We start from the raw sequence: 9466 nt of genomic DNA, 5'->3' as shown, positions 1-9466 counted from the left end.
GCATGCGTTCTCAGAAATGTTAAGCTCACAAAGGTACATGTATCACATTGGAACAACCAAAATAAAATGTTCAAACACACCTATGTTGTGTATTTTAATTTAAGAAAACCTACCTGTTACCAACCGTTCATCTAAAATTGTCAGCCATATGTTTGTGACTATTACAGCACCATCTATCACAAAGCGAACAAAGTGGTCCAACTAAAACATATATATTTTTTTACGTACTACACGAATATGTAATAAAAACTGGGGGTTCCTATTTTAAAAAATGCAGTTGAGATCCGTTTGACCTATGACAGCACCATCTAGTGGGCCAACTATAGTGCCATCTGGTTCCCCCCTTCAAGCTAGACAAGTTTCGTTCTTTGTAGTTTTTTTATTTGACACTTTTTTTGTGAGATATTTGGACCGGTCACAATCAATGGACCACCCTGTATACTCTCAGAGATTGCTCAATCTGAAGTTACAAGCAGAGGAGAGGTGACATATGGAGAGAACCAAGGAAAAGCTACTGAACACATGAAAATAAGAAGCTGTGTATCATTGGCTGAACGTGTTACAATTGGCTCATTATACCCTATTCTAAACATATACACATTAAATCATTGATGAGGTTTCTAGGACAGATGAATATTCTGTATTTCTTCGTCCCTTTCATGTTTGGTATTGCTGGAAGTTATGCAGTCAAAAGACTGGTTCAGCAGTATCTGACTACAAACCCAGAAATTCACAGAATATTTCCTTGCAATAATAGAAATGTGTGTTCAAGTCACGGTCCAGCAGAAATTTACATTTGTCATTAATAGGTATTACATCTATACCTAATACTGCTGATGTTTAACAGTTCACAGTGAGTGAAGAAATTTTGAATAATTGAATATATTATAAAAAACATTCAACATTCCATGCAGAGTTAATCACAAAATATTCTAATTTCATACTTTTCATAGCTTTACTTTTGAAGAAATTTAAGCAACTCTGTCAAAAAATATTATCCTTGGACTTATAATCATTAGTGCAGGTTGGGCCAATAAACTCTTTTCTCAAACATTCATCTGCCCCACCCCCCTTTTCCAAAAAAACACAACACACACACACACATAACATTATGCAATGGTTCTGTAATTACTTTCTCTGGGGTGGGGATGGGAGTAGGGAGTGGAAAACACACTTTTATAAAACAGGACAATATAACTTATGTAAGAGACATGACTCCTTTTGCAATAAACAAATTTATTTTACTGCAGCTGCTTTGAACACATTCGTTACAACAGTAGCACCAACACACGAGAGACAAGTGTCATCCACTTCAATAAACATTTTATGACAGCAGGTTTTCACAGTGCAATGTGAACCATTTGTTTTGGAAAGTGTACCTTTGACACTACTAGTGACAGTGTCATAACATTAATATATTACCAGACACATTAATTTGGCACAGATGGTAAAATATCAAATATTGATCTTGGGTGTTGGCCATGGCCTCTCATTCGTAACCATCCCATAAAATATAGGGTAGTGGTAGAGAACATTTGGTATTGCAATCCTGTAGTCATTCTGGTGTGGTACTGGATTTGTGATATGTTTCTGGAAATAAGTCACAGGTACATTTAATGTATTATTCAATATTTATTGATTGAACCTGACAATAACAGAAAGAGCAAACATAAGTAGAATAAGGTATGTACATGTCAATTTAGAAAAGAATTAAGCATGTACTAATTAGTAACATGAATTTTATATGTAGCACTCTGTCACCAATGTGGCGCATATAAATCTCAAATGAAGTGCCTACGAGTAAAAACTCCTGCTTTTGAGCACATATTAAGCTGTCAAATGGTGAAGCATATAATCAACTAATCTGATCAGGTCTTGCATTCACATTGTAAGTGGGCAGCTGAAGACAGTGATGCTAGTGTTTACCAACAGTTGTTTTGCAGATACATCTCCAAGGCATTAAGTATTCTAACAGCACCTTCACACAATATATATTTACAAGTGTGGCTTGACATAAATAAACCATCACAGTTTCGAAAGTACAGTGATTTCTTCCACTCAGTTATTATATACTCAACATCCCACCAATAAGGTGAACAAGTAAACGTACATATCAACAAAAGACAACCAAACAAGATGTACACTATATTAACAGTAAACTATCACAATACTGCTAAATACGAGTTCTGTTTATGCCAGTTAAATGTGCTATAGTAAATTAAAAAGAAAACTGCTGCTACTTCAGTTGTATTAGGTAGCTGCAGGCTGTCTTATAGAAAACTTAATATGTAATAATACAGGACAGTTCACAACACAACTACTTGCCATCTAGTTAAAGGAATATTATTAAAAGAGAAACAGGTCAACCAAGAGCAGAGGAAGACAGTATTACCATCAAATTGAATGAAACCTTTACGAACAAAAAGTCAGAAGTTGAAAATATTTTTAATAATCATTTTCTAAATGTTGTGGATATAGTAGGATCCAGGTGTTCATTAGAAGATGCTAGGCTGTTAATGGAAGAGGCCATACCTATGCAATTTGATACAATTGAAATCTCACCCACTTCTCCCTCTGAAATTAGGAAAATAATAAACTTGCTTAAAAGCAAAAACTCACATGGAATTGATGGCATTTCCAGCAAAATACTAAAAGCTTGTTCTCAACAGATAAGTAAGATTCTCAGCCACCTGTGTAATAGCTCTCTGGAACAGGGCATTTTCCCTGATAGACTGAAATATGCTATTGTTATACCTTTGCATAAAAAGGGGGATAGATCTGATGTCAACAATTACCGTCCAATCTCCCTTCTAACAGCTTTATCCAAAATTTTTGAGAAAGTAATGTATTCAAGAGTAGCTTCACATATCTGTAAAAATGAAGTACTAACAAAATGTCAGTTTGGTTTCCAGAAAGGTTTTTCAACAGAAAATGCCATATATGCTTTCACCAGTCAAATTTTGAATGATCTGAATAACCGAACACCACCCATTGGGATTTTTTGTGATCTCTCAAAGGCTTTTGATTGTGTAAATCATGAAATTCTGCTAGACAAGCTCAAGTATTGTGGCATGAGTGGGACAGTGCACAAATGGTTTAATTCGTACCTAACTGGAAGAGTGCAGAAAGTTGAAATAAGTAGTTCTCGTAACATGCAAAGATCAGCACATTCCTCAAACTGGGGAACTATCAAGAATGGGGCTCCACAAGAGTCAGTCTTGGGTCCTTTGTTGTTCTTATTATATATTAATGACTTGCCATTCTATATTCATGAAGAGGCAAAGTTAGTTCTCTTTGCTGATGATACAAGTATAGTAATCACACCTGAGAAACAAGAATTAACTGATGAAATTGTCATTACTGTCTTTCAGAAAATTACTAAGTGGTTCCTTGTAAACGGACTCTCACTGAATTTTGGTAAGACACAGTACATACAGTTCCGTACAGTGAATGGTATGACGCCATTAATAAATATAGACCTTAATCAGAAGCATATAGCTAAGGTAGAATATTCCAAATTTTTAGGTATGTCCATTGATGAGAGATTAAATTGGAAGAAACACATTGATGATCTGCTGAAACGTTTGAGTTCAGCTACTTATGCAATAAGGGTCATTGCAAATTTTGGTGATAAACATCTTAGTAAATTAGCTTACTACGCCTATTTTCACTCATTGCTTTCATATGGCATCATATTTTGGGGTAATTCATCACTGAGGAATAAAGTATTTATAGCACAAAAGCGTGTAATCAGAATAATAGCTGGAGTCCACCCAAGATCATCCTGCAGACATTTATTTAAGGATCTAGGGATATTCACAGTAGCTTCTCAGTATATATACTCTCTTATGAAATTTGTTATCAACAACCAAACCCAATTCAAAAGTAATAGCAGTGTGCATAACTACAATACTAGGAGAAAGGATGATCTTCACTATTCAAGATTAAATCTAACTTTGGCACAGAAAGGGGTGAATTATACTGGCACTAAAGTCTTTGGTCACTTACCAAATAGTATCAAAAGTCTGACAGATAACCAACAAGTATTTAAGAAGAAATTAAAAGAATTTTTGAATGACAACTCCTACTCCATAGAGGAATTTTTAGATATAAATTAAGAACAAAAAAAGAAAAAAAAAACAAAAATATAAAAAAAAAATAAAAATAAAAATAAAGAAAAAACACAAAAAAATAAAGTTGTTATATTAACTTAAGTATGTTGTTAAATTAACCTAATTATGTCATGTATTGGAAAATTCGACTCGTTCCACATCATTACGAAATATCGTATTCATGACCCATGGAACTAGTATTAATCTAATCTAATCTAATCTTCAAATCCTTACACTAAGATAATCAGTGGGAGTCACTAATGAGGTATGTTTAAAGGTTCTTTTTAATTAGCTGAGATAACCAATTACTTGCTGTATGATAGGTGAGAGCTTCTCAAATACCTTAACACCACAGTACTTAACTTTGATAAATCCCAGGTAAGGAGCTTGAATTGATTTTTCACAACCAAACTACACCTTGACTAAAATAACTCTGTGATTGTGCCAGTGGCTCGGAGTCAGCCAATAGCAGTTCTTTCGTCACACCTATGTGCCCCCTATAATGACTGATTTTTTTAGGCACCACACAACTTTCTCAGGTGCTGTAGGATGCACGGGAAGGGGCGAGCCAACTGTTGCCCTAAACCCCCCCCCCCACTTATGTACTTCCCACTGCTGCTGACAGCTACAACAATAAAAATAATCTGATGTATGTTTTGCTCCATTTGCACTGCATGTGCAGCTGTTGTTCATTCTAAGCACATAGAATGCTCTATAGTTGTATACAACCAACAACCCTGCACCACCATAGTTGTCTGTCAGCAACTAAATTATTCTAATCAAAATTTAGAAGAAAACATAATAATTGTTTATCAAAAAATCTGGCAGAAGATCACGAAAGCATTCAAGAATAGCCGTAAGAGTTTTCTATTATTTTCCCATTGATATTATCTGACAGGCATATACACAATTTTAAAACTTTAAGGTCTATCCCTTGTAGATGTGGGACACTGTGACTGTGATGAATAAAATTTTCCATAATTTACTGTAATCAGCCACCTTTTCCAGAATGAGATTTTCACTCTGCAGCAGAGTGTGCACTGATATGAAACTTCCTGGCAGATTAAGACTGTGTGCCGGACCAAGACTCAAACTCGGGACCTTTGCCTTTCGCGGGCAAGTGCTCTATCAACTGAGCTACTCAAGCGCATGACCTACGCCCCGTCATCACAGCTTTACTTCTGCCAGTACCTCGTCTCCTACCTTCCAAACTTTACAGAAGCTCTCCTGCAAACCTTGCAGAACTAGCACTCCTGAAAGAAAGGATATAGCGGAGACATGGCTTAGCCACAGCATGGGGGATGTTTCCAGAATGAGATTTCCACTCTGCAGTGGAGTGAGTGCTGATATGAAACTTCCTGGAAGATTAAAATGTTTGCTAGACCGAGACTTGAACATATAGCGCATTTATGTTTCGTTCTCACGTCTTTCCATTGCTATATGACCGCCACAATGCTGCAAATATGCAATAAATATGTACCATCTGATGATAAATCGCTTGTCAATTCAAAACCAGTCACGGTAAATAAAAACCAAGGAATAAAACCTAAGGCGACTGGCTGTTGGAAACCTTTACACATTTTTAAATCAGAGCTAAAATAGCTTCTGCTGGCAACCCCTACTCTGAAGGTAAATATTTCACAAAAATCTTGTAGCATAAAAGACTAAAATGATTCCTTGTGCAACTAAGAAGTGGATGTAAACATTCCTTAACAGTAACACGAGCAGTGACAGATCAATATGTTCATTATTATTACTTTTCAACCAGCGAGCTAGCTGGTAATCTGTAAATGGCTAGTATGTAGCCATAAACACAAAGAAGACCCAGAGTGTAAAACCAGTGTAATCTATGCCATTCTGATAGAAATAGACCAATGATCCTTGGAACACAGCATTATTTTTAACAAATCAAATCACATACATGCTACACCAGAAGAATAGAATCATTCTGCATAAAGCAATCTACTGATAACTATTATAAAATGTAGGCTGGCATAGCTGAAAGTCATGACTCCACCTACCTATTTTCACCAGTAATGTCATCAATGTGGTGTACACTTCTATTTCAAGCACATTCAATATGGTGACCAGAATGTCACTCATTACACCTGCAAACAGACATAAATAACATGTGAAGTACTTGGCTCCATCAACACCAATTTCAATATACAGAAACAACTTCGTTGTTTACAATGAATAAAAACATACTCATAAGTATCTGTATCTTAGTCAGAACTGAAGACAAAAGAAAAATAATATGCAATCTCTGACCATAAGAAACATGCGGCACTAATATTTCCAAACGTGATAATGAATCCACCAGCCACAATATTCAAGTTCAAAGTAACTTACCACCAAACCAGCACAAATTCTTCCATTACAATCTGAAACATTCAATTCACGTCAAATAACTCACCAACAAACATCCAGCTCAAGAGAGCACCACCAAATACTACAACACACCATCTACAAACACAATCAGCCTCACCATGACATCACAGGTGAAAGCAGATTGGTGTTGCATCAGCACCTGATTCTGTACAAATAGCCTTACATTACCCTCAAGTAGTAAATAGTGATGATACAATGATTGCCAAATGGCAAGAAATCAGGACTAAATTATCTAGAATGATGCTTAATTTCTGCTGGAACATTTGTCTTTTTGGTACAATCCAAAAAGGTCGTTATTGCCTGCTTTGCGCTTAGACGTCTTTCTCACTGTACTGGCCCACAAACAGGACTGAGAGCATACTTTTATTCAATCTGCCTAAAAGCATTTTCTTTTTAAGCAGTACAGCTAAGACCTAAAATTGTCCAGTCTAACTCAAATTATTCTATTTGCATCCTGAAGCATTTACTCCACAATGGTACTTATCATTAATAATAATGAATGAAATTAGTACACACTGATTTTATTTACGAATCCTCTTAGTGCCAGCTGAGTCATTCACATAGAGCTTTACTTGCTGCTTCAGCATTTTTTTTGTTCCAAATGCAAATTTCCCATAGTATCTCCAGTTTTGCTACATGTCTCCTCCTGCTTTCAGCAAGTTTCATCGTTTAATACTTTAGTGACTGAAAATAAAGCTCAAGAACACTATTCAAATGAGAATTAACTTTGAAGAAGCCTTTCAACAATCATTACAACAGTACTAAGTTGCATACAATACAGCTGTTTACCTTTCGTATGCACACAGCTATGAAACCAAATGTGCAGTTTATGACGTTCATCAGTACAACACTGTATTTGTGGCTTTAATTCATATGTCACAGTATTAAATTAATTACATACATTTATATTCTACGAAAAAATAGGATATTCTAACTGCGATCATTTTCACTGATCAACTTACTTGCCTATCAGAATGTTTACATTTCTTACATTCCCTATTCTCTCTCCAACAATTTTGCGTTCCGATATTCGTCTCTTTGACATCAGAATAGCCCAAAGCCTATGGCTGAGTTACTTCTACAATTCAGTGCACGATCTACAATATCGACGAAAACAATGGCAAACACTTATCTTCCCCGCCGCAAAAAATTCTGTGTTCAAAGGGGTCAACTGAAGTGTCCGATTCCACCCGTCGGCTTTGACCTGTGACGTAAGGTTGCTGTCGTGTGTGACGTCACGACGGTGCAGAGTTTAGTTTGTGAGAGTGGAGCCAAATTTTCTTCTCCTGGAAGAGATTCTGGGGGAGGAACGTTTAATTTATTTTCCGTTAACGCTTTATGAAATGAAGTATTCTTAAAAACTCCTCCAACTGATATGCGGCCCTGACAACCAACATGTACATATCGTAACCAATAATTTGCGTCTGCAATCGCCATAAAGACGATGGTATTTTTTTAGTTAATGTATTCACTTCCAGTATTGGCATGACATATAATTTGCACGTTTTGTCATCTATGGCTCCTACACACTTCAAAATTTCTGGCAACATTCAATGTCCTTTAGAATCTGAAAAGTAAAACATTATCATTATTTAACCTATTTTTCAGAATGACGACACAGAGGGCACAAACAAAAGATGAAGATTCAAGTCAGCCTTATGAAGAAAATGTGTGCCCCAAACACCAACTACATCTCATGAGGAAACACAGAGAAAGAGAATTACTAAACCCATAAAAAGAACAGGTCAGGAAATGGAAAGAGATGCTTGAGTTAAGGAAGTTTACCAGCTTTTAAAAACTGGTAACAACAACAAAAATGGTTCAAATGGCTCTGAGCGCTATGGGACTTAACATCTATGGTCATCAGTCCCCTAGAACTTAGAACTACTTAAACCCAACCAACCTAAGGACATCACACACATCCATGCCCAAGGCAGGATTCGAACCTGCGACCGTAGCGGACACGCGGTTCCAGACTGAAGCGCCTAGAACCGCACGGTCACACCGGCCAGCTGGTAACAACAGATGAATGGAGTGCGTATGGGGAGTTCATCGCCAATGAGATAAGAAAATTTCCCCCGACAACACAAACGTCTGCGAAGCACATCGTGTGCCATTCAAAGCAGCGTTGGGGGGAGTATGATAAGCAAAGTCCCAACATCGCATCATTACCGGTTGTCGTATCGGAAAACAGCGCAGAAATAAGCTGTCCAGAAGCTAACTGCGAAATTATATACGTTGATAATGATATTGGTGTGAGTGAAGAATTCATTGAAGTACCGGGTACATCAGAAGAGCTCCATCAATTTTTGCAGTTTAAAAAATAAGTGAAATACTTTGTACCAATTATTTAATTTTTATTATAACTTACTTAAAACTGAAAATAAAAACTTATTTAAAAAGTGAGTATTGAATGTTGTATACTTATCTTTACGTAATTCTTCAAAACTGATGAAGTAGTTTCACATACTTCTAGCAGTAAGAGGGAAATGGCAGAATGTGATATTCTGAATAAGTACATTAGCGACTTGTACGAATCCCCAGTGGCTAATAATCGTAATGCAAAGGCCATTCGATTTCTTGGTGAAACACTGCCTTGCCAGTAGGTATCTTTCTTTAGAGTAAGAGGTGTAGTTAATTGTAGAACATAATTGAAGTCTTCACTAGACATTGTCGTAAAATTACTAAATAATGCACCATCAACTGCTGCTAGATCTCCTAGTATGCCCGTTGGTGGGCCTGTCGCATGCAACACAGGCCGCAAGATGTTGCCTTTTGTGGCGTACACTTTTCGGTAGCATGCTACAATGTTACAAGTTGTTGTCCCAACGAAAACGAGCCTTTAGCGCAGTTAACCCGCGAGCTTAAGCTCATGCGCAGAGCTTAAGTCGCGTGACGACTGACGCGTATAATCTGCGCTAGATCGTATGTATACACTATGGTAGCTACCAAAGAATTTCGAA

The 9466-nt window shown here is 36.7% G+C and overlaps 1 long non-coding RNA gene across 1 annotated transcript; it reads right to left on the bottom strand.

Annotated features, from left to right (window-relative positions):
* Positions 1-1216: 1216 nt before the first annotated feature.
* LOC124780724 lies at positions 1217-9401 on the bottom strand. The gene is made up of 2 exons (XR_007015942.1): positions 6134-9401; positions 1217-1590 (listed from the first exon to the last, which is right to left on the bottom strand). It is a non-coding gene; the product is annotated as an uncharacterized LOC124780724 (long non-coding RNA).
* Between the last annotated feature and the right edge of the window lie 65 nt (positions 9402-9466).

This window comes from Schistocerca piceifrons, chromosome 1, assembly GCF_021461385.2.
Source record: "Schistocerca piceifrons isolate TAMUIC-IGC-003096 chromosome 1, iqSchPice1.1, whole genome shotgun sequence".
NCBI lineage: Eukaryota > Metazoa > Arthropoda > Insecta > Orthoptera > Acrididae > Schistocerca > Schistocerca piceifrons.
Note: the sequence above shows the minus strand (reverse complement) of the source record. Positions and strands in the feature narration are given on the sequence as shown.